The sequence below is a fragment of the Hyperolius riggenbachi genome, chromosome 5, assembly GCF_040937935.1.
Source record: "Hyperolius riggenbachi isolate aHypRig1 chromosome 5, aHypRig1.pri, whole genome shotgun sequence".
Classification (NCBI taxonomy): domain Eukaryota; kingdom Metazoa; phylum Chordata; class Amphibia; order Anura; family Hyperoliidae; genus Hyperolius; species Hyperolius riggenbachi.
In genome coordinates this window covers 287,850,534-287,877,961 of record NC_090650.1, presented here as the reverse complement: position 1 = coordinate 287,877,961, position 27,428 = coordinate 287,850,534, and positions in this window count along the sequence as shown.

Below are 27,428 nucleotides of genomic sequence, written 5' to 3'. Positions count from 1 at the left end.
GTTTGACGCATTTCCGCTAACCACGACTTCAGCGCCGGGTTTCACGAGCGTGAATGCGGATTTCTGTCCGCATTCACACGAAGCCGAAGCAGATTTTCGTGGTTGAAAATCTATTCACGGCTTAGCGTGTCCGAGGCTGAATGCGTCAAAATGGTCGTGAATCCACGCGTAAGCGTGATCACGACCTGGCGGTGAGCACCACTGGTCACAGGCAGCACAACGCAATAAAGGTACCACTGCCAGTAATCCTTCTCCCATGTCCACGCAGGCAAGGACAGGACGCTCCAGCGATCTCATGGTGATGTCGGACATGCAGACATTCTTTAGTCCCACGCCTCACCTTAGCCCTTCCGGATCCACCCTCCACCAATGCCTGGAGCGGCAGATAGCTGACTACCGGGCCTTAAGTGTGGATGAAGACACTGTGAGCAGCAATGAACCCTTGGACTACTGGGTGCACAGGCTTGACCTGTGGCCAGAGCTGTCCCAATTTGTCATCCAACTTCTGTCTTGCCCTGCCTCAAGCGTCCTATCAGAAAGGACCTTTAGCGCAGCTGGAGGCATTGTCACTGAGAAGAGAAGTCGCGTAAGTCACAAAAGTGTCCAGTACCTCACCTTTATCAAAAAGAATGAGGCATGGATCTCGGAGGGCTATTTCCCGCCCAAAGACTAAGTCAGTCCCCACACACAGCATCTCTGCCTGCACTCCGTGTGACTGCCTGCCCCATGACTAAGTCGCTCCCCACACAGCATCTCTGCCCGCAGGCTGTTTGACTGCCTTCTCTGCCACCACCAACAGGGTCCAGGACTCCAGGTGGATTCCTGAATTTTTAAGGCCGCTGCTAGCAGTGGACGCTATAATAATTTTTCTGGTGCATGTACATGCCTGCCTAATTTTTCTGGCTGCACTGCAGCTGCAACAACAAAATAAAAGGCATGTACATGTGCCAATTCCCCTTCGTGATCATAACCTTGCTGTGGTGAAGGGGCTTGCATATCACAATAAAGCAATGACCGCCGGAGTGTCTCGGGGGGGGGGGCACACCCAAGATAATAAGGTTGCTGCTTCATTGTGGACAGACCAAATTTGATCAGCTAGACAGTCACTGTTGTTCTATCATTGAGCTAACACCGCCCGGCGACCATATGGGCTTGAAAACCGCCATGGCCTGCACTCCCGCCATGGTGCGCACCGGTCCAGCATGGCCGCCACTACACAAACAGCTGTTTGCGGTGCGTTACACAGTGAGTTTGAGTGTCAGTGTGAAGCAGTACTCTAATTACACTCCCTAATTGATGTATACACATGCAAGATGTTTTAAAGCACTTTAGGCCTGCAATTTAGCATTCAAAGTGATTTCTGCCCTTAAACTGCTTTGCGTCAAATCCAGATTATTCCCCCGGACTATTGGTGTCTATACCACTCCGCCATGCCCCCCTCCAGGTGTTAGATCCCTTGAAACATCTTTTCCATCACTTTTGTGGCCAGCATACATTTTTCTAGTTTTCAAAGTTCGCCTCCCCATTAAAGTTTATTGTGGTTTGCGAAAGTTCGCGCGAAACGAACTTTCGCAGAAGTTCGCGAACCTAAAATCGGAGGTTCGGGTCGTCTCTATTTATTAATGTATTTTTTACTGTTATTATTATTATTATTATGCATTTACAGTAGGATGACACATTTTTCACAGAGCTTTAAATAGTATGCTGAAAAATCAGTGCTATGTAAGCTATGTACACACCTAAGGTAGCTGTTCTGCTCACAGAACAATTGTTCCTGATCATTTGAGGTGACAATCTAAGAATCAGTGTTTTAGAGAAACACTTTGGCTATCAGACAGCGATGCCACCTGTTTTGTTTAGTAGAGAGGTAGAGGACACGAGTGGGAAATAACAAGAGAGTCAACCAAGGGTTTTATGTCTTTTCTGATCATAGTAGGCCACCGACTTCAGGAGATAAGGGTACAAATGGCAGGGTTTCACCTGAAGTGATGAAAAACAAATGCATTGATTAAATGTAAGTTATTCATGTAACTTACCTATTCCTCAAGCAGGCTCACACACCTGATGTTCTGCAATCTAAGATTAATTTTAGGGGAAGCTGATTACCACATTACTATTTATCAGTGGAGAGAATGAGGTCAATCAGGCACTGAAAATATTCATTACCGCCATTATTTTACCATCGCTGCTTTATCCACAACTACAGTATTTGGAGTTTAGGTACATTGTACCTGAACTCAGCTCCTTTCGGCAGTGTCGGACTGAGAGGTGGTAAAGCTGAGGAAATCCACTTACTGGCAAAGTAGCAGTTATCATGTGTTGCTGTTCACAGTGAAGACTTGCTACAGGTTTCTATTGGGAGTGATAACACATGGTTTCTTCTGCTTGGCCAGCAAGTGGATTTCCTCAACTTTTCCACCTCCTAGTCCAACACTGTCTTTTGGCACCTGTTCAGCACCGCAAAGCACCTAATTTGAGATCCGCTATAGACCATAATGTTAATTACGGCTATAGGGGTGCAGGGGGAATTTATGTAAAATCACTGCTGTCAAGGTGCGGGCAATATCCGGACCCAAATTAAATTTCCAAAATGTCAATTTAGGTAATCAGAAGGGGAATAAATGTGTTATATTCCCCCATATCTTGGTTTCTCCCTGCACCCAAATAACCACCACAGGGAACTTGCATATGCCTTGAACTCCATGGGCCGACACTTTTTCCACCCAAAGATTTCGGAATTTGGTTATGTAATAGATGAACCCCGGCATCTCTGGTGCCCAAATTGTAGAATTTGCACTGCCATAGCTGAAATTAGCTTCAGTATATGGTAGGGTTCAAGTTTCTAGGTGTGCTATGTCCCCAATTCCTAGTTTGTTAATATTTTGAAAATGGCTACCTCTGGAAACTGCAAGTTATTGCATGCAGCCTCAATGACATGGTAACTGGCAGATACATATCCACAGACCAGAAAACCTTAAAGAGAATCTGTACTCTAAAATTCTTACAATAAAACGCATACCATTCTATTCATAGGGCTTGATTCACTAAAGGGTGCTAACACAGTTAGCACGCATAAAAGCTTTGCATGTGCAAACTAGGGTGCTAAGGTGGTTTGCACGGCAAAGCTGTTACTGTTCACGTGCTATTTTAGCACGCGCAAAAGTTTGCGCACGTAAAGTTTTACGCGCACTACTTTGCGTGCAAAATTAGCTGCTTCGCATGCAAAGTATGTTTATCACACTACTTAGCAGCGAAGCGGCTGATTTTGCATGCGAAGTAGTGCGCATAAAACTTTACGTGTGCTAAACTTTATGCACGCTAAACTTTACGCGCATTAAAGCGCAAAGAGGCAGTTTGCACGTGATAAGCGGCTTTTCATTGGCGTGCTAACACTTAGGACGCTTTTGTGAATCAAGCCAATTATGTTCTCCTGGGCCCCTCTGTGCTGTTTCTGCCACTCCCTGATGCAATCCTGGCTTGTAATTGCCAGTTTTAGGCAGTGTTTACAAACATAAGACATGGCATGTGATAGGCTGAGAGGAGCTCAGTCTGTGACTCATACAGAGCCTGCAGGGGGCCTGGAGAGGGTGTGTATAGCTGCTATCCTATCACAAACAGAGTAGCACATTCCTGCCTAAGTGCCTGAGCCCGACAAAGCCATCAGAGGAAAGAAGATTAGATTATATAACAGAGATAATACAGCCACTGTGCAACTAGGAAAGGCTGCAGTAAGACAGACCACATTAGAACATGTATAGGAACTTATAGGATAGAAGAAATAAGGCTGAAAATGTTGTTACAGAGTCTCTTTAAAGTAGTTTGGAAATCATTAGTGGACACAAGTATTCAACCACCGTTGGCATTGGGCAGCAAACATGACAAAACCAGGGCTAAGCCTTTCCAAGGATTATCCCATGTATTGCTATTTGCCAGCCATACACAAATGGCAAATGCAAGTCACATAATTTGGTCCCTAAACAATAAATGTAAACATCGGAGGCAATGTTGAGCCCTGGGCCCATATGCAATTAACTTTTTCTCCTGAGTTATCTCCAAGGAGATCATTTTTTATAGTCTGTTTAAAATATGTATTCAGCACTCTGCAATTGAGAAAGTACCAAAGAGTAGGTGAAAAAGTACTATAAAAATTATTTTGATTATTTTCTTGCTTGCTGTTGGTTTACAGGGCCCTGGTGTTTGCATACATTTGAGTTGAACAATATGCTAATTTTTGTCTCACCATTTTGATATATTAATGTCAGATGGTTACAGAACAGGTGTAAAAAAATGACACTGCTGATGACTGAAGTGAGGGAAGTAAAGTCTTTCCCTGGGGATCCTTCCTTGGTAACAGAGAAAAGAGCCTTCATGGATTGTGAAAGAACTCTGGAAGGAAGAATCATAACTTTACTAATGACCAGTGGCGTAGCTAAGGAGCTATAGGCCTTAGTGCAAGTTTTATATTGGGTCCCCCAAGCACTCTATAAATAACAAATGATACGACACAGCAAAACCTGCTACAGTGTCCGAGGTGCAAGAAGGGGATGGGAAACAGTTTGTGAATGATTACTACTATTCAAAGCACATATAGAAGTGATTATAGCCAGCACAGGGCCAATAAAGAGCTAATATGGCAGTTGGGAGAGGGCCCCTCTGGCCCAAGGGCCCTGGTGTGGTCGCAACCGCTGCGTCTGCTATTGCTACGCCACTGCTAATGACTTGTTTGTCAAACTCAAATTCAAAATATACCTTTGTAAGTCTAAGAGTAAGTTCACACTGATATTGTAAGCAATGTGCATGTGGCACATGGCAACAGATTTAAAAATGAATGTCTTCTGGTAATGCATACATTGCAATGTATGTTACCATGTTGTCAGTCATTTGTAACACGCAAGTAATATGTCTGCTAATGCACAACTCGGCTCACATGCTTATGTAATTCAACATGCATAGTGTGAATATACCCTTAATGTGAACTGTTCTTCTTTTCTTAAAGGAACACTACCCATAACCAAGTGTTATAAAATGACAATGTACACATAATGCCTAAATAGCAATTCTCATCTCAATTTGAAAACAAACAAACAAAAAAAAAAAACAAGTTAATTGATAGTGTTCCTTTAAGTCACATGTGTCGAACTCCAGGCCTGGAGGGCCAGATCCATGGCAGTGTTTAGGATGGACTGAGAAAAAAATGAATGTGTTCTACCTGATGGACCACACCTTTCCTGATTCAGACCCACCAATTCATTTGAGCTGTATCAAAAATGTGTGAGGATCTCGGCCCTCGTAGGACCGGTTTGACATACTTGCTTTAAGTGGAAAAATGCTTTTACAGTATGATAGAACAACAACTGATTTTACTGTTATGACTAATACTAATACTTTGAAATTAAAGTGAAATCTTTCAACTGTAATCCAAAGAAGTATTGTGCTTCTGAAAAGTTAGATAGTTAGATGTGAGCATTAATTACCTGAAACGCAAGCCATGTTCAGATGAGCAAATAAAGAAAAACAATTTTAGATCAGCAATATAGTTAACCTGATGAAAAGATATGTTGCTCCATTGTACTGTCTTTAATTCTAATGACACCATTATATAGACTTACTGAACACTCAGAACTTATGTTGAACAGATCAGCTTGATCCAGAAAGGATTTTCAGTGGATTAGTTTGAGGCAAGGTTCAAGGAAACCTGAAATGAGAGGTATATGGAGGCTGCCATATTGATTTCCTTTTAAACAATAACAGTAGCATGCCTGGCAGTCCTGCTGATTATTCTAGCATTAGTAGTGTCCGGATCACACACCTGAAACAAGCATACAGCTAATCTTGTCAGATTTTTATCAGAAACATTTGATCTGCATGCTTGTTTATGGTTTAAAGCTACAACTATAAAGGCTCGTACACACGCTTGATAGTCTGGAACGACGGGTCCGTCGGACCCTCCCGCTGGGCGGGCGTTGCAGCGACAGTACAGAGTGTGTACAGTCTGTCTGCAGACTGATAAGGCTGTTTCTGAGCGATCCGCCCGGCGGATCGCTCAGGAACAGCCTTTCAGCCGACAGAAGTGCGTGTGAATGCGGATCGTTCAGAAACAGCCTTATCAGTCCACCAACAGTGCGTACACACGCACTACTGTCGGCTGAACCTCCACCCAGAGGGAGGGTCCGGCGGACCCGTCGTTCCCAGCGGTAGTGCGTGTGTACACACCTTAACTCTATCACCGAACATTTTGAGTAGAGGATCACAATCAACAGTCGTAAAACATCAGACTTTCTAAAGAGGCCTGTTACCTTGGAAATGTCTTTACTTTCATACAAAGTAAAAAAAAAAAAAGTTTCATGGAGAAATCTGCAGTATTAGTTATGAAACTAATATATTTTGGATCACAAAATATACACTTGAGTAGAGAAACAGTAAGCAGAGAGAATATACAATAGCTTGCCCAACAGTGCCAAACTTTTATTTAAGCAAATGTGTAGACAAAGATTTATACATCTTTCAGCAACAGTTAAAAACTCTTCTGTAGCATATTCTAGTTTTCATTACTTTACTTTGCTTCCTGATTACTGACAAGTAAATTCAGCACCAGCCTGCCATCTAGAGGTTGATTGATGCAAAACACATAGGCGATTTTATTGTATCTAAGGGAAGCAAAAGTGAGAGAAATGAGGAGGCTGCCATTATCATTTCACTATAAACAATGCTAGTTGCCTGGCTGTCATGCTGAGCTTTTGGTTTTTGTTGTTCTTGAGTCACACACCTGCAGCAAGCACAAAGTCAGTTGAGTCAAGCCTGAGTGAAAGTATCCTATCTGCATGCTTATTCTAAGCTAATGTCTAGAGGCAGAACATCAACCTAGAAGGCAGGCAACTGGAATTGCTTAAAAGGGAATGAAAATGGCAGCCTCCATTTTCTTCTCACCTTAGGTTCCATTTAAAAAGCACCAACATGCAATATATTGTAGCATTTTGCAGTGAAAAACAGGTATAGATTACAAAAGCTGTAACAAACTGTCATAACAGTGACACTGAAGAAAAGCAAATAAAAAAAATGTCCAATGGGATTTACAAGCTAAACATTACTCTATTTTATAGCATTGCTTATTATAACAGAATGCACACACACATGCACACGCACACGCACGCACGCACACACACACACACACACACATCATGCCCCCCACCGCAATGATGGCCCCTGTAACATTCTCAAACCTTTCATTGCCACTCCTTGGCGACCCTCATTGCTTATCTTATAAAGATCATAAACCAAGTGAGGTCAACAGGATCTCCACACCCATAACACATGCAGCCACAAAAAGAACCCTTGATCTGGAGTATCAGAGGGAAGGAAGGTTAGTAGTTGGGGTCTCCCTGTACCTCTTGGCCCCCATGCAGTCGCAGGCACTGCTCCCCTATAGTTACACCTCTGGCAAAATACCTCAGGCACTTAACAATAGTACAATAAATGACCACACAAGAAGTTATTAACAAGCAACATGATGGTAAATTACTAAAAACACTATTATTGTTTACCTCACTGTGTAGCAAGCAACACCTTGTCACCAGGGCCGGATTTGTGAGAAGGCCCCCAAAGCCCAGGACTAGGGCGACAAAATTTGCTACAGTGTGTGGGGCGGGTGACGGGTAACTGCACCTGTCACCCTCCTCCACGACCACGATGTGTCCGAAGCTGATGAGCCAGCCACTCGCAACTGTCCGCAACCGCCCGCCCCGCTGGCTGCATTGCTCCACGTGTGATGTGTGCAAGTGGAGGCGGCCGCGGTTGCCTGGCAACTAGGAGGAGGGAGCCTGAAGAGGAGGAGATCGGAGGTGTGCGCGGCTACAATGGAGTGAAGCTGCCTGGAATCAAACGAGTCTGCCTGCACCAGTGGCAGCCAGTATGCAGACTCGTGTTTCCGAATCCCAGGCAGTTCAGGCTACAGACTTTAAACTTAAGTCGCGGCAGGGAGAGTGGACGGATCTTGCGTAAGGGTAAATCAACTTCACTGACATGACTATGCTTGTGACGTCACATCAGCATAGTGTAGGCTAGGAGACTTTAGTGGATGGGGAGGTCTCGCAGTGCAGCTGGGGCTGATAGATGCATGAAAGCCCCAGTGCACAGGCAGGGAGGAGAACGAGTCCCTCTTCTCTCCAGCTTTCACTGTCTGCACCCTGCACTTTAGACTTGAATGTAAGTGACCATCACCACAAGCTGTGCCTGTGTATGTTGCAGATGCTGCCCAGCTTCCTTTCCTCCTCGAGTCACAGGACACTATTCTGCCTCCATCCCCGTGGCTTCAGCTTGAGCAGGATCTCTCTCTCCTCCTTTTCTGTTTAGCACTCGGCAGCCTCTATATATCTCTGGCAGCTATCGTCATGACTCACTGGTCAGATGAGGTCAAAGGTCTTACAGCTGCCGTGCTGCTGGAGCTTACATTCCTTAACCAGGTAGCATGTGGAGGAAGGAGAAAGCTTTAGTAAGACACTCTCTCTCTCTTCCCCTCTCTCTCTCTGCCCCCCTCCCTCTCTTTCTACCCCTCTCTATCTGCCCCCCTCCTTCTCTTTCTCCCCATCTCTCCCTGCCCCCTCTCTCTCTTTCTCCCCCTCTCTCTCTGCCCCCCTCCTTCTCTTTCTCCCCATCTCTCCCTGCCCCCTCTCTCTCTCTTTCTCCCCATCTCTCTCTGCCCCCCTCTCTCTCTTTTTCCCCATCTCTATCTGCCCTCTTCCCCATCTTTCTCTCCTTCCCAACCCTCTTTCTCCCCATCTCTCTCTCCTTCCCATCCCTTTTTCTCCTCATCTCTGTCTGCTCCCCTTCCTCTTTCTCCCCATTTCCCTCTGCTCCTCCCTCTCTCTCTGCCCCCCCTCTCTTTCTCAACATCTCTCTCTGCCCTTCCCTCTCTTTCTCCCCCCCCTCTCTTTTTGCCAGTCTCTCTTTGCTACCCCTCTCTTTGCCCCCCCCCCATTTTCTCCCTGTCTCTCTCTCTGTACCCCTTCCTCCCCCCCTCTTTCTCCCTGTCTTTCTTTTCCCCCCGCTCTCTCTCTCTGTACTCCCCTCTCTCCCCCGTTTCTCCCCGTCTCTGTCTGCCCCCCCCCCCCCGTTTCTCCTCTCCCCTCTTTCTTTCTCTCTCTCAATCTGCCCCTCTCTGTCTCCCCCCTCTCTTTCTCCCCATCGGTCTCTCTGCCCCCTCTCTTTCTTTTTCCCCATCTCTCTCTCCCTGCCCCACCCTGTGTCTCCCCCCTCTCTTTCTCTCCACCTCTCTCTCTTCAGCCCTCCCTCTCTCTCCTCACTTTCTGCACCCCTCTCTTTCTTTCTACCCATCTCTCTCTGCTCCCTCTCAAAACACACACACACACACACACACACACACACACACACACACACACACACACACACGTGCACACACATCATACACACATACTCAACACATTATACCCACATCACACACATATACTCCATGCACATACAAATATCACACATATACTGCATTTAAATGCACACATTACACATATACCATACATAAGCGCACATCACTCATACACACACGATTTTACTTCCTGATGCACTTTTGGGAGAGTACATTCTCCCTGGGGGAAAACAGAATGCCCCCAGGAGATGACATTAAATCATTCTAGTGGATCCTGTAAACCTGTAAGTTTTTTCTGGGGTACATAGAGATCTATGGTGCTGTACAGGTAACATAGCTTATAGCTGCTACCTCTAGTGCTCCTGTGAGAACTATACTTCCCAGGGGGCATTATATTTCTGCTTTTATTGTGGGAGAATACTTCTGTTCACAGCGTTAGTTGGTAAGGATGTTAATAGTTGGGGAGGGTGGTTGATGACAGTGGGCCTTGGGCGGTAAAAAGTACAAATCCGGCCCTGCTTGTCACATGTTGGAAAAAACTTTAAACATTAAATTTGCCTAAGATGACGTATTAGTTCAGTTCTGGGACAGCGTGGGCAGCGCTGTTGCAGCTTTCTTAGGTCCATTTACTGTTTTATTGGGTGAGTCTTATGTCCTCTCTCCTCTGGTGTTGGTCATTATCTGGCTTAATCTTACACTTTATATTGGCATTTGTATATCACCATCCTTTCATGTTGCTGCTTTTACAGATCTACCTCCATGTTAATGTTTTATTTTTTCACTAATTTATCTACCTCATTGCTCTTTGCACATTCTTTGCATTGGTCACTATTTGTTGATGTAAATTGTTGTCAGGATGATGTGTTTATTTAAGATATATTATATTTAGACGTTAATGATTAGCACTGATTGGTGATTAAAGTTTAGCACTAGCACCTTATTTAGTGGCTACTCCAGAGGGGATTTAAAAATATTTTTGTATAATTATACATCTAGTGTTGTTTCCCTGTGGGTCTATATGTGGGGTGGATGTCTCTAGATAACAATATTGATAGATAATTCATGGGACACCACTTTGTAATTTTCCACATGATCCCCCAGGCAAACAATTGATTGATTTAGGCATTTTTGACATGTGACTCAGTGTATGATTTAATATTTTACATAGGGGCCTGTGACCTTGGTTGGCTGCTTGTTTTTAATTGTTGAGTTGGCTATTAATAAAGATTTTTCATCTTGATTCTATTGTCTCAGACTCTAAACTTTACAATTGCTCTATAAGCCATTCATTTATGATTAGTGAGGGGGAGTTTTGTTCTTTTTTGTGTTGGTCAGTTTAATTGGAGGTCGATGACCTCTTTCCTCCTGGTTATTTAACCTATTTAGGTTTATTAGGTAATTATTGTTGCCTAAATATGTCTGCTCGTTTGTTGTGGTGCTAATGACTTATTAGTTCATGTCAGCTCAATTGAATGGGTCATTAGGTTTTTGAAGGGCTAGATCCCCCCCCCCCCACACCCCTCCCCCGATAGGAATTTTATCTGATATTGGCATGGGAATTTTCCAAGGATATTGTAATGGAAACTTTATTTTTAAAGGTACAGTATTTATGACTAATTAGGAATATTAAAATGCGTTTCTCGTGGTTGTGTTTTCATTTCATTTAACCCTTTTTGTAAATGGATAAGGGGTACTCTTTACCCCTATACTTATTTCTCCTGGGGTGGGGGTAGGCATCCGGGGGTCACCTTTTTACCAGATGCCACCATGTGGGCTGGTATAGCTCAGAGTGCAAACCCACACGCAGCTGGGGCTCCACATTCTGGCTATCCCAGCCTGCATGGGGGACAAGGGGTTAAAGAGGCTCAAGAGGGAGGACCCCACATCATTTTTTTATATTTTCCACACTCTGAACATATATAAAAAATAAATAAATACATTTATATACATAATAATACATTACCTGTCATTTTACCGCAGTAACTTGGCTACTTTTTTCCTTTAAATGTAACGTAGATTTTCTCAAAAACTGTAAGGTCTTTTTTGAAAATTTTTTCAACTTGTTCCCACTGCCCTCCTTAACATACTCTGCAAATTTGGTGTTTCTAGCATCTTCAAGGGCTTTTCTATTAACCACTAAAGTTGGTGGCCGTTGAAACATTTCCCACACTCATAACAAGAACCTTAAAATTGATTTTCTCAAAAACAATAAGCTCTTTTTGAGAAAAAAAAATGTTTTCCTCTTGTTCCCACTCTCCTCCTTAAAGAGTAACTGTCAGGCTGCAAAAGCTAACTTAAACCTCTATTCTCCTGTGTTAAACAGTTTAGAAGGAAGCCAAAAAGGCAATACTGAAGTTAAAAATCTCTCTTACTTTGATGTTTGCTGAACAGCAAGGCTGTATATTCACAAGCCCCTAAGAAGAACGACAGGCCGCATAACAGATACTGCAAAGCATTCTGGAGCTCCTTCTTCTCCCCACTGAACTCCCTTGGCCCTCCCCTTCATTTACCTATCCCGCCCTAAGGCTGCTTACAGTGAGAAGTTACAGGCTCATGTTACAGCAGCTTGTAACCTCGTGCAGCCAAGCTCCCAGCACTGAAAAATCAACGTGCTTTTCACAGGGCAGGTTCCATTAGAGTATACTGCAGGAGTCCGCTATTGTTCCTAGCCACATGGCTAATTAATATTCACAGCACAGTAGTGTTCTCCGGATCATGAACCATTTTTTGTGAGTCGAATCATCAGGAAGCAAGGTGAGGGAGGATATTACATCACAATTGGCTTCATACAAGACAGACAAACATGAAACCTGCCATGAACTGTCAGGAGCATAATTCTCTGCAAATACTATATACAAATTCTGTGAAATCCAAACGTGGACAGTGAAATGCATATGTAATGTAAGTACAGCCAATATTTAGCTACTGATATATGTGTTTTTTTTTCTCTGAGACCTTATACCTAACAGCTCCTCTTTAAAGCGACACTGGAAAAAAACAACTTATGATATAATGAATTGTATGTATAATACAAATAATTAATAGAACATTAGTAGCAGAGAACAGCCTCATCTTTTTATTTTCAGTAATATAGCTTTTTTTTAAATAAAATTGGATCATTCCATCATATGAATCAGAGCAACGCTAATGATCCTTTGAACTCCCCTGCAGTAAAACCTTTTCTAAATCTGTCCCTGACTGTTTCTTTGATGTATAATTGCTTTAGAAAATAGCAAAAATCTATTAACCCTTCGCACACTCACATGCAAATGTCCAAACAATTGCATTCACAGATTCACTCATCCAGGCACAACTGTTATCCCTACAGCTAAATTAAAAGCCAGGGTTTTAGTTCACAGAAGAATGCATTCTTATGCTTAATCACCTATACTGCGCAGAAGTACCCAGGTAAACATAGGTGTCCTAACTCTGGCCCTGTAACATGCATAGTGCAGACATGCAAACACATTCATTGCATCAAACCTATCAATGGATTAGGAGCACACATCCTAACTTCCTCTCCTGGGAAAGACAGTGCATCTTACCAATCGCACAAGGGAGCTAATGTTATGTGTCCATGTGCACAATGCGCATACACCAGCATAAGCTGTCTGCATGCTGACAAACATACAGGGGAAGGGGGGAGTGCACCGAATTGGACCCTAGCCACAGGGGTCAATGATAAGAATAAACATACATATATCCAGGCACATCGCCTCTAGTTAGGACATTAAATAAATTATTAGGGAAAGGGAGGTGCTGAAGGGGGTGTGGCTAAAAAACAGCAAAAATCTATTAACCCTTCGCACACTCACATGCAAATGTCCAAACAATTGCATTCACAGATTCACTCATCCAGGCACAACTGTTATCCCTACAGCTAAATTAAAAGCCAGGGTTTTAGTTCACAGAAGAATGCATTCTTATGCTTAATCACCTATACTGCGCAGAAGTACCCAGGTAAACATAGGTGTCCTAACTCTGGCCCTGTAACATGCATAGTGCAGACATGCAAACACATTCATTGCATCAAACCTATCAATGGATTAGGAGCACACATCCTAACTTCCTCTCCTGGGAAAGACAGTGCATCTTACCAATCGCACAAGGGAGCTAATGTTATGTGTCCATGTGCACAATGCGCATACACCAGCATAAGCTGTCTGCATGCTGACAAACATACAGGGGAAGGGGGGAGTGCACCGAATTGGACCCTAGCCACAGGGGTCAATGATAAGAATAAACATACATATATCCAGGCACATCGCCTCTAGTTAGGACATTAAATAAATTATTAGGGAAAGGGAGGTGCTGAAGGGGGTGTGGCTAAAAAACAGCAAAAATCTATTAACCCTTCGCACACTCACATGCAAATGTCCAAACAATTGCATTCACAGATTCACTCATCCAGGCACAACTGTTATCCCTACAGCTAAATTAAAAGCCAGGGTTTTAGTTCACAGAAGAATGCATTCTTATGCTTAATCACCTATACTGCGCAGAAGTACCCAGGTAAACATAGGTGTCCTAACTCTGGCCCTGTAACATGCATAGTGCAGACATGCAAACACATTCATTGCATCAAACCTATCAATGGATTAGGAGCACACATCCTAACTTCCTCTCCTGGGAAAGACAGTGCATCTTACCAATCGCACAAGGGAGCTAATGTTATGTGTCCATGTGCACAATGCGCATACACCAGCATAAGCTGTCTGCATGCTGACAAACATACAGGGGAAGGGGGGAGTGCACCGAATTGGACCCTAGCCACAGGGGTCAATGATAAGAATAAACATACATATATCCAGGCACATCGCCTCTAGTTAGGACATTAAATAAATTATTAGGGAAAGGGAGGTGCTGAAGGGGGTGTGGCTAAAAAACAGCAAAAATCTATTAACCCTTCGCACACTCACATGCAAATGTCCAAACAATTGCATTCACAGATTCACTCATCCAGGCACAACTGTTATCCCTACAGCTAAATTAAAAGCCAGGGTTTTAGTTCACAGAAGAATGCATTCTTATGCTTAATCACCTATACTGCGCAGAAGTACCCAGGTAAACATAGATTAGGATGTGTGCTCCTAATCCATTGATAGGTTTGATGCAATGAATGTGTTTGCATGTCTGCACTATGCATGTTACAGGGCCAGAGTTAGGACACCTATGTTTACCTGGGTACTTCTGCGCAGTATAGGTGATTAAGCATAAGAATGCATTCTTCTGTGAACTAAAACCCTGGCTTTTAATTTAGCTGTAGGGATAACAGTTGTGCCTGGATGAGTGAATCTGTGAATGCAATTGTTTGGACATTTGCATGTGAGTGTGCGAAGGGTTAATAGATTTTTGCTGTTTTTTAGCCACACCCCCTTCAGCACCTCCCTTTCCCTAATAATTTATTTAATGTCCTAACTAGAGGCGATGTGCCTGGATATATGTATGTTTATTCTTATCATTGACCCCTGTGGCTAGGGTCCAATTCGGTGCACTCCCCCCTTCCCCTGTATGTTTGTCAGCATGCATACAGCTTATGCTGGTGTATGCGCATTGTGCACATGGACACATAACATTAGCTCCCTTGTGCGATTGGTAAGATGCACTGTCTTTCCCAGGAGAGGAAGTTAGGATGTGTGCTCCTAATCCATTGATAGGTTTGATGCAATGAATGTGTTTGCATGTCTGCACTATGCATGTTACAGGGCCAGAGTTAGGACACCTATGTTTACCTGGGTACTTCTGCGCAGTATAGGTGATTAAGCATAAGAATGCATTCTTCTGTGAACTAAAACCCTGGCTTTTAATTTAGCTGTAGGGATAACAGTTGTGCCTGGATGAGTGAATCTGTGAATGCAATTGTTTGGACATTTGCATGTGAGTGTGCGAAGGGTTAATAGATTTTTGCTGTTTTTTAGCCACACCCCCTTCAGCACCTCCCTTTCCCTAATAATTTATTTAATGTCCTAACTAGAGGCGATGTGCCTGGATATATGTATGTTTATTCTTATCATTGACCCCTGTGGCTAGGGTCCAATTCGGTGCACTCCCCCCTTCCCCTGTATGTTTGTCAGCATGCAGACAGCTTATGCTGGTGTATGCGCATTGTGCACATGGACACATAACATTAGCTCCCTTGTGCGATTGGTAAGATGCACTGTCTTTCCCAGGAGAGGAAGTTAGGATGTGTGCTCCTAATCCATTGATAGGTTTGATGCAATGAATGTGTTTGCATGTCTGCACTATGCATGTTACAGGGCCAGAGTTAGGACACCTATGTTTACCTGGGTACTTCTGCGCAGTATAGGTGATTAAGCATAAGAATGCATTCTTCTGTGAACTAAAACCCTGGCTTTTAATTTAGCTGTAGGGATAACAGTTGTGCCTGGATGAGTGAATCTGTGAATGCAATTGTTTGGACATTTGCATGTGAGTGTGCGAAGGGTTAATAGATTTTTGCTGTTTTTTAGCCACACCCCCTTCAGCACCTCCCTTTCCCTAATAATTTATTTAATGTCCTAACTAGAGGCGATGTGCCTGGATATATGTATGTTTATGCTTTAGAAAATAGGACTGCAGACAACCTAAATTGGGTCGCATAGTTTAGAGAAGCCCTTTTGCATAGTTAACAAGTGATGTTTCTTAACTCTTCCTGTACTGGAAACAATATGAGACTCTTTTCTTTGCTACTAATGTTTTATTTCTTACCTGTACTACACATACAATTCATTATCTTATAAGTTTATTTTCACTTCAGATTATTTTTAACATACTCTGTAAATTTGGTGATTCTAGCATGTATGGCGACTTTGCTATTAACCGCTGACCAGGGCTGGCCCGCTAATGAGGCGGGGTGAAACTTTTGCCTCAGGTGGCACTTCTAGGGGGCGGCACCCACCCGTCTGTGGGTGCGGGGGGCCTGCAACACCGCCCACTGTATTGTAAGTGGACGGCGTTGCAGGAAGTGACGTCAGTGGAGCGCATGCTGGAACGCGGAAGAGGTGAGTCATCCCCGTCTGTGCCTCTTACTATCGGCTGCTTCTTAACTATTTAAAGCTGAAGGGGGAGCGCAGATCGGGGGACCCAGGCGAGGGGGGGTCCGACCCCCCCTCCCCACCGCTAGGCCCAATACCCCCTTCCTGCCCGCTATCCCTCCAGCTTGGCGACCCCCCACCCACGGCTTGGGGGGGGGGGGCCGCAATTTTTTTTAAGTTTGCCTCAGGCGGCAAAAAGTCTAGGGCCAGTCCTGCCGCTGATGTTGGCAGCCAGTTACTGTAAAAAAAATGTGAATGCAGATGTGTGAACAGAGAACAGCCCAAGAAGGTCAGAAACTGTCCACCAGTGATAGCCCAAGATAGTTCAGGCTATCTCTCATCAATGTACTGTATAAAATCCAGAAATTAATAAACAGGATAATAGACAGGAAAATAAAATTCAAGGGAGGGAACAGATAATTTGGACATCAGTCAGTGCAATCTTCATATCTGTAATGGAGAATATGTCAGATCAGGTAAGATAATTAGTGGAAATGTACAATTTAGACAATTTAGTTACCTAGTCATAATTATGGTTAATTCATATCCATCATGATGGTTTGAAGACTATACAGCTGAGAAGTGATTGTCAGTAATGCTAATAATGGCATAAGTAAACGGAAATTATAGTAATTATTAGTTTGTAAACACTTTTTGGCAGTTTTCCTCTGTTTTTTTCCAGTTTGTTAAAGTGAACCTGAACTCAGAACTTCATATCTGCTCAAAAAGATACACAACAGCAGAATAACCTTTAAAGAAAAACATTGGTTTGTTACAGCTGATACAAATCCAGAAATAAATCTGCACTGTTTCTACTTCCTGCTTTCATGGAAGCAGACATATTGTTAACATCCTGTACTTTCAAATGAGCTTATCTGCCTTCTCTACCATGGCAGTCTGGTAACACAGCTAAGAGATCAATATACAACTTCTGATTAGACACAAATAAGGGAGCATTAGACAGACTAATCTCTCTAAATACATACATTTCTCTATATTTTCCTCTTGTCCTGAGCAAGAGTTCAGGAACACTTTAACTACACCTGTTATTCACACTGGAGGTAGATTGGTGTTTTATAAATATAATATAAATAATGACCAAGAGTACTGCATGATCCTCCACTATTAAGGTGTCGACTCCCAATGTGATTCTGCCTGCCTCCTGGTACAAGCCTGCATGTAAATGACCAGTCTAATGTACTTTTGACAAAATTACTACTTTCTAATGTAATTAACACAAAGAAGTTGAACATGAGACATTTTCATTCATGCATTAACCTTGTGAATGACAATAACATGGATAATTAGATAACAAGCAAAAGGAATCAACTTCATTAAGCAAGATAAGACCACAATAAACACTCATTAAGCAAGATAAGACCACAATAAACACGCAAATAGAAAATAATCCCTACATTTTTTTAGTAGATACATCTGACCTTTGAATGAAGATTCCTAATAGTTTGCTGCCACCAAGTGAAATTTGTTAGCACTACATCACTTACACAACGTTCTCATACAACCTGTTTTATACAGTTTTAAGTTCCAAAATAAGTGTTCCCCATTGAGTTAAATAAACAGAATATCTGCATTTTTTCCAAATCACCATTTTGAAAAATAAATCATTTTTTAAAAATAAATCCTGAACAGTTTTAACAATTGGGGAATGGAAAATTGTAAAATATTTTGCTCAGAGTGCTACACTCTTCTTGTAACAGTTGTGTTTCTTCCTCTACATTTCATCATTAATATTCCATACTACTACTTGACTAACTTCTAATTTATTGGATGATATTTTCACGTATCCCATAAAGTTTACCATAACTTAATGCTCCCTGATCTGACACTTTTTCAGAGATCCAGGGGCAGCATAATGGTGTAGTGGGTAGCGCTCTCGCCCTGCAGTGCTGAGCCCCTGGTTCAAATCCCAGCCAGGTCAACAGCTGCAAGGTGTTTGTATGTTCTCCCCGTGTCTGCGTGGGTTTCCTCTGGGCACTCCAACATCCCCAAAACATACAGATAAGTTAATTGACTTCCCCCTAAATTGGCCCTAAACTATGACACATGCACCACATAGACATATGACTCTGGTAGACTAGATCGTGAGCCCCTCGGAGGGACAGTTAGTTACAAGACAATATACTCTGTACAGTGCTGTGTAATATGTCGGTGCTTTATAAATACTTAAATAAATAGGATCCTAAGACTATACCGAATAACTCTGAGGCCCCTTTCACACTAGCTTTACCCTTTTTTACCACAAGGTAATGCTAAAGCAATAAAAGTCTATGGGACAGTTTATACCTGATGTGGTGCGAAGCATCACATCTGCCATGAAAGCATCAGTGTGCTATTGGTCAATATCCACAGCGATGTGCAGTGACTGGAAGTCATGTAAGTCAGTGGCGCCACAGATATTTTAAAATGTTTCGCTTTTGTGTGCATGCTCGGTAGCAAGTTTTGTCAATACACTTGCTTGCAATGCGTATTTCCGATACAGGAAGTGAGCGCTAGAGAGCCTCACTTAAGATTTGAATTGCTGCCAGAATTTACATAAAGGCACGGTGGTGGAAGGAATGAAGGAGACCACAGCAGCACAGGATAACCTAGACCCACATGTTCTTGTGAAATGGGGTGAGACAACTATACAGGATGGCAGCAAAATTTTGTTTTTACATAATGAACTGTACACACACATTGCCAAAGGAGACATAGACCGCAACAGAACAGATCTAAAACCAAAATTACAGTGGAATGTTGTTGAAACAGAGAGTTATCAGACATGACAACAAGCCTCAGTTGTGTGAATAACAGGTGTAGTTAAAGTGTTCCTGAACTCTTGCTCAGGACAAGAGGAAAATATAGAGAAATGTATGTATTTAGAGAGATTAGTCTGTCTAATTCTCCCTTATTTGTGTCTAATCAGAAGTTGTATATTGATCTCTCAGCTGTGTTACCAGACTGCCATGGTAGAGATGGCAGATAAGCTCATTTGAAAGTACAGGATGTTAACAATATGTCTGCTTCCATGAAAGCAGGAAGTAGAAACAGTTGTTTAGGGTTAGGCACTACTGGGGGGATCTTAGGGTTAGGCACCACCAGGGGAGTCTTAGGGTTAGGCACCACCAGGGGATCTTAGTGTTAGGCACCACCAGGGGGGTCTTAGGGTTAGGCCCCACTGGGGGGAGTCTTAGGATTAGGCACCACCAGGGGGTCTTAGGGTTAGGCACCACCAGGGGGGTCTTAGGGTTAGGGATAGGTGGAGGGAGGGTTCTGTGTGAGAGTAGGGTTAGGTTTAGTTGTAGTAAAATGTTAGTAATATTTACTAATGTTTTACTACAGTTATTACGAACGTACTTATATTATATAATAATATAATTATATTATATAAATATACCTATATATATTTTTTCATTGTTATAAACAATATTTTCAGATTTTATTACATGAAGAAGTGATAATTGAACGTTATACACAATATTCTACAATTATAACGATTATACATATATTAACATTTTCAGCGTTTTTTAATGGTTTGTTCAGTGTTATTACATGAAGAAAGAATAAAAGAAGGTTATACACAATATTATACAATTATACATACATTATTGTAAAAAAAAAAAATGTCCTCACATGGGCACCAGCTGATGTTGAACTGCCACATTTATTGGCAAGGTTTGCAATATGAAGGACAATACTGTACAGTAGAATGTATCCAATCGCAATACATCACCATTCCATCGGATAATTAGAGTTGGGCCGAACGGTTCGCCGACGAACGTGGTTCGCGCGAACGTAGGTGGTTCGCGTGCGGTTACCGCACGCGAACCTTTTGCGGAAGAAGTTCGGTTCGCCCCATAATGCACTGAGGGTCAACTTTGACCCTCTACATCACAGTCAGCAGGCCCAGTGTAGCCAATTAGGCTACACTAGCCCCTGGAGCCCCACCCCCCCCCCCTTATATAAGGCAGGCAGCGGCGGCCATTACGGCCACTCGTGTGCCTGCATTAGTGAGAGTAGGGCGAGCTGCTGCAGACTGTCTCTCATAGGGAAAGATTAGTTAGGCTTAACTTCTTCCTGGCTGCATACCTGTTCTGTTCAGTGAGCCCTCAGCCCACTGCATACCTGTACTGTGATCCTGCCACTGCATACCTGTTCAGTGATCCTGCCACTGCATACCTGTTCTGTTCAGTGAGCCCTCAGCCCACTGCATACCTGTACTGTGATCCTGCCACTCCATACCTGTTCAGTGATCCTGCCACTGCATACCTGTTCTGTTCAGTGAGCCCTCAGCCCACTGCATACCTGTACTGTGATCCTGCCACTCCATACCTGTTCAGTGATCCTGCCACTGCATACCTGTTCAGTGATCCTGCCACTGCATACCTGTTCTGTGAACCCGCCACTGTATACCTGTTCTGTTCAGTGGACCCGCCACTGTATACCTGTTCTGTGAACCCGCCACTGTATACCTGTTCTGTTCAGTGGACCCGCCACTGTATACCTGTTCTGTTCAGTGGACCCGCCACTGTATACCTGTTCTGTTCAGTGGACCCGCCACTGCATACCTGTTTAGTGAACCCGCCACTGCATACCTGTTGTGTTCAGTGAACCTGCCACTGCATACCTGTTCTGTGAACCCGCCACTGTATACCTGTTCTGTTCAGTGGACCCGCCACTGTATACCTGTTTAGTGAACACGCCACTGCATACCTATTGTGTTCAGTGATCCTGCCACTGCATACCTGTTCTGTGAACCCGCCACTGTATACCTGTTCTGTTCAGTGGACCCGCCACTGTATACCTGTTCTGTGAACCCGCCACTGTATACCTGTTCTGTTCAGTGGACCCGCCACTGTATACCTGTTCTGTTCAGTGGACCCGCCACTGTACACCTGTTCTGTTCAGTGGACCCGCCACTGTATACCTGTTTAGTGAACACGCCACTGCATACCTATTGTGTTCAGTGATCCTGCCACTGCATACCTGTTCTGTGAACCCGCCACTGTATACCTGTTCTGTTCAGTGGACCCGCCACTGTATACCTGTTCTGTTTAGTGGACCCGCCACTGTATACCTGTTCTGTTCAGTGGACCCGCCACTGTATACCTGTTTAGTGAACACGCCACTGCATACCTATTGTGTTCAGTGATCCTGCCACTGCATACCTGTTCTGTGAACCCGCCACTGTATACCTGTTCTGTTCAGTGGACCCGCCACTGTATACCTGTTCTGTGAACCCGCCACTGTATACCTGTTCTGTTCAGTGGACCCGCCACTGTATACCTGTTCTGTTCAGTGGACCCGCCACTGTATACCTGTTCTGTTCAGTGGACCCGCCACTGTATACCTGTTCAGTGAACCCGCCACTGCATACCTGTTGTGTTCAGTGAACCTGCCACTGCATACCTGTTCTGTGAACCCGCCACTGTATACCTGTTCTGTTCAGTGGACCCGCCACTGCATACCTGTTCTGTGAACCCGCCACTGTATACCTGTTCTGTTCAGTGGACCCGCCACTGTATACCTGTTCAGTGAACCCGCCACTGTATACCTGTTCTGTTCAGTGGACCCGCCACTGTATACCTGTTTAGTGAACACGCCACTGCATACCTATTGTGTTCAGTGATCCTGCCACTGCATACCTGTTCTGTGAACCCGCTACTGTATACCTGTTCTGTTCAGTGGACCCGCCACTGTATACCTGTTCAGTGAACCCGCCACTGCATACCTGTTGTGTTCAGTGAACCTGCCACTGCATACCTGTTCTGTGAACCCGCCACTGTATACCTGTTCTGTTCAGTGGACCCGCCACTGCATACCTGTTCTGTGAACCCGCCACTGTATACCTGTTCTGTTCAGTGGACCCGCCACTGTATACCTGTTCAGTGAACCCGCCACTGTATACCTGTTCTGTTCAGTGGACCCGCCACTGTATACCTGTTTAGTGAACACGCCACTGCATACCTATTGTGTTCAGTGATCCTGCCACTGCATACCTGTTCTGTGAACCCGCCACTGTATACCTGTTCTGTTCAGTGGACCCGCCACTGTATACCTGTTCTGTGAACCCGCCACTGTATACCTGTTCTGTTCAGTGGACCCGCCACTGTATACCTGTTCTGTTCAGTGGACCCGCCACTGTATACCTGTTCTGTTCAGTGGACCCGCCACTGTATACCTGTTCAGTGAACCCGCCACTGTATACCTGTTCTGTTCAGTGGACCCGCCACTGTATACCTGTTTAGTGAACACGCCACTGCATACCTATTGTGTTCAGTGATCCTGCCACTGCATACCTGTTCTGTGAACCCGCCACTGTATACCTGTTCTGTTCAGTGGACCCGCCACTGTATACCTGTTCAGTGAACCCGCCACTGCATACCTGTTGTGTTCAGTGAACCTGCCACTGTATACCTGTACTGTTCAGTGAACCCACCGCATCAGTGCGCATACCTGTGCAGTTAAGTGAACCCACCTACCTACGTGAGTGCACGCAGTGTGATATACCACTCCGTGCATACCCGATATGGACAAAACAGGTAGAGGAAGAGGAAGAGGTAGTGGCAGAGGCAGAGGAAGGCCACCCGGCAGGTCTGCGCGAGGTCGTGTAAATGTAATTTCGTGTGGACCTGGCCCACAGTACAGTGCTCGGAAGAAGGCACGTCCCATCACCTCCCAAGATTGTCAGGACGTGGTTGAGTATTTAGCGACACAGAACACCTCATCTTGCTCAGCCACCAGCGCTACTACTAGCACCACTTCCGCTGCATTTGACACTTCGCAAGAATTATTTAGTGTTGAAATCACTGATGCACAGCCATTGTTGTTACAGCCAGATGAATTTTCACCAGCTAATATGTCTGAGTTACGCGGCAACACTATGGATGTAACGTGTCAGGAGGATGAAGGACCTACTGATGGTGCAAGTTTGGATTTGTCTGAGGCATGCGAAGCTGGGCAGGATGACTACGATGATGACGGTAATAGGGATCCTCTGTATGTTCCCAATAGAGGAGATGAAGAGGGGGACAGTTCAGAGGGGGAGTCAGAGAGTAGTAGGAGGAGAGAAGTTGCTGAAAGAAGCTGGGGCAGCTCTTCGTCAGAAACAGCTGGTGGCAGAGTCCGGCACCATGTATCGCCACCTATGTACAGCCAGCCAACTTGCCCTTCAGCATCAGCTGCTGAGGTCCCCATAGTGCCCACATCCCAGGGTGGCTCAGCGGTGTGGAAATTTTTTAATGTGTGTGCCTCAGATCGGACCAAAGCCATCTGTTCGCTCTGCCAACAAAAATTGAGCCGTGGAAAGGCCAACACTCACGTAGGGACAAGTGCCTTACGAAGGCACCTGGAGAAAAGGCACAAACAGCAATGGGATGGCCACCTGAGCAAAAGCAGCAGCAGCACACAAAAGAAAAGTCACCCTCCTTCTCCTCTTCCTCCTTCAGGTGCATCATCTGCTTCTGCCGCTTTCTCCCTTGCACCTTCACAGGCACCCTCCTCCACTCCGCCTCTGCCCTTGAGCGGTTCCTGCTCCTCTGCCCACAGCAGCAGTCAGGTGTCCGTGAAGGAAATGTTTGAGCGGAAGAAGCCACTTTTGGCCAGTCACCCCCTTGCCCGGCGTCTGACAGCTGGCGTGGCGGAACTGTTAGCTCGCCAGCTGTTACCATACCGGCTGGTGGACTCTGAGGCCTTCCGTAAATTTGTGGCCATCGGAACACCGCAGTGGAAGATGCCAGGCCGCACTTATTTTTCGAGAAAGGCCATACCCCAACTGCACCGTGAAGTTGAGAGGCAAGTGGTGTCATCTCTTGCGAAGAGCGTTGGGTCAAGGGTACACCTGACCACGGATGGCTGGTCTGCCAAGCACGGGCAGGGCCGCTACATTACCTACACAGCCCATTGGGTGAACCTGGTGGTGAACGATGGCAAGCAGAAAGCGGCGGACCAAATTGTGACACCTCCACGGCTTGCAGGCAGGCCTCCTGCCACCTCCTCTCCTCCTGCTACATGCTCTTCGCTGTCCTCCTCCTCCTCCTTGGCTGAGTGGCAGTTCTCCTCTCCAGCTACACAGCCCCAGCTCCGCAGGGCCTATGCTGCATGCCAGGTACGACGGTGTCACGCCATCTTAGACATGGCTTGTCTCAAAGCGGAGAGTCACACTGGAGCAGCTCTCCTGGCTGCTCTTAAGAAACAGGTGGATGAGTGGCTGACCCCGCACCACCTGGAGATAGGCAACGTGGTGTGCGACAACGGCAGCAATCTGCTTGCCGCTTTGCATATGGGGAAGCTGACACACATACCCTGCATGGCACATGTCATGAATCTAGTGGTTCAAAGATTTGTGCAAAGTACCCTGGCTTAGCGGATGTCCTGAAGCAGGCCAGGAAGTTCTGTGGGCATTTGAGGCGCTCTTACACAGCCATGGCACGATTTGCAGAAATTCAGCGTAAAAACAACATGCCGGTGAGACGCCTCATTTGCGATAGCCCCACTCGCTGGAACTCGACCCTGCTCATGTTCTCCCGCCTGCTAGAACAGAAGAAAGCCGTCACCCAGTACCTCTACAACTGGAGTAGAACGAAACAGTCTGGGAAGATGGGGATGTTCTGGCCCGACAACTGGACACTGATGAAAAATGCATGCAGGCTCATGCGGCCGTTTGAGGAGGTGACCAACCTGGTGAGCCGCAGTGAGGGCACCATCAGCGACTTAATTCCCTACGCGTACTTCTTGGAGCGTGCTGTGCGTAGAGTGGCGGATGAAGCTGCGAATGAGCGTGACCAGGAACCGTTACGGCAGGAACAGGCATGGGACCAATTTTCATCAGACCCAGCTGTTTCCTCAACACCTGCGGCAGCACAGAGGGGGGAGGAGGAGGAAGAAGAGAGGTCGTGTGCAGAAGACGAGTCAGACTCAGAGGATGATGAGCAAGGTGTTTCTTTGGGGGAGGAGGAGGAGGAGGGGACAGCGGCAGGAGAACAACCGCAGCAGGCGTCGCAGGGGGCTTGTGCTGCTCAACCTTCCCGTGGTATTGTTCGCGGCTGGGGGGAGGAGGTTGACTTACCTGACGTCACTGAGGAAGAGCAAGAGGAGATGGAGGGTACTGGATCCGACTTTGTGCAGATGTCGTCTTTTATGCTGTCCTGCCTGTTGAGGGACCCCCGTATAAAAAACCTCAAGGGGAATGAGCTGTACTGGGTGGCCACACTACTAGACCCTCGGTACAGGCACAAAGTGGCGGACCTGTTACCAACTCACCGGAAGGTGGAAAGGATGCAGCACATGCAGAACCAGCTGTCAACTATGCTTTACAATGCCTTTAAGGGTAATGTGACAGCACAACGCCAGCAAGGTACCACTGCCACTAATCCTCCTCCCGTGTCCACGCAGTCAAAGACAGGACGCTCCAGCGATCTCATGGTGATGTCGGACATGCGGACGTTCTTTAGTCCAACGCCTCGCCGTAGCCCTTCCGGATCCACCCTCCACCAACGCCTGGAACGGCAGGTAGCCGACTACCTGGTCTTAAGTGTGGATGTAGACACTGCTGTGAACAGCGATGAGGAACCCTTGAACTACTGGGTGCGCAGGCTTGACCTGTGGCCAGAGCTGTCCCAATTTGCCATCCAACTTCTCTCCTGCCCTGCCGCAAGCGTCCTGTCAGAAAGGACCTTCAGCGCAGCTGGAGGCATTGTCACAGAGAAGAGAAGTCGCCTAAGTCACAAAAGTGTTAAGTACCTCACCTTTATCAAAATGAATGAGGCATGGATCCCGGAGGGCTGCTGCCCGCCCCAAGACTAAGTCAGTCCCCGCACACACAGCATCTCTGCCTGCACGCCGTGTGACTGGCTGCCTGGCCTGCCCCAAAAAGACTAAGTCGCTCCCAGTCCCTCCACACAGCATGTCTGCCTGCAGGCCGCTTCACTACCTTCTCCGCCACCACCAACAGGGTCCGGGACTCCAGGCGGATTGCTGAATTTTTTAGGCCGCTGCTAGCAGCGGCCGCTGTAATAATTTTTATGGTGCGTGTACATGACTGCCTAATTTTTCTGGCTGCACTGAGGGCAGCTGCAACAACAAAAGAAAAGGCATGTACATGCGCCCATTCCCCTTCGTGATCATTACCTTGCCGTGGTGAAGGGGCTTGCGTATCACAATGAAGCAATGACCGGCGCCTAGATGAGTGTCTCGGGGGGCACACAAAAGATAATAAGGTCGTTGCTTCATTGTGGTCAGACCAAATTTGATCAGCTGGACAGTCACTGTTCTGTCATTCAGCTACATCAGCCAGGCCGACCATATGGGCTGTAAAGCCACCAAAACCTGCACTCTCGCCATGGTGCGCACCAGTCCAGCACGGCCGTCACTAGTACAAACAGCTGTTTGCGGTGCGTTACACGGTGAGTTTGGTGTGTCAGTGTGAAGCAGTACCTTAATTACACTACCTGATTGATGTATACACATGCAAGATGTTTTAAAGCACTTTAGGCCTGTCATTTAGCATTCAATGTGATTTCTGCCCTTAAAACGCTGCTTTGCGTCAAATCCAGATTTTTCCCGGGGACTTTTGGCGTGTATCCCACTCCGACATGCCCCCCTCCAGGTGTTAGACCCCTTGAAACATCTTTTCCATCACTTTTGTGGCCAGCATAATTATTTTTTTTTTCAAAGTTCGCATCCCCATTGAAGTCTATTGCGGTTCGCGAACTTTAACGCGAACCGAACGTTCCGCGAAAGTTCGCGAACCCGGTTCGCGAACCTAAAATCGGAGGTTCGGCCCAACTCTACGGATAATACCACCCACAGAGACCTGTCCGGTCTAACATATATTATTGCTTTCAGTTTTGTAAACAATATTTTCAGATTTTTTTTATTACAAGAAACAATAAAATATGGTTATTGACAAAATCATTAAAATTCGCTACTCCATGCGCCATTTTTTCCAGGTGCCCTTTTTGATGTATGTGTGTGTGGGGGGGAGGGGGAGGAAGGGGGGAACAAATTAAAAGGACCAA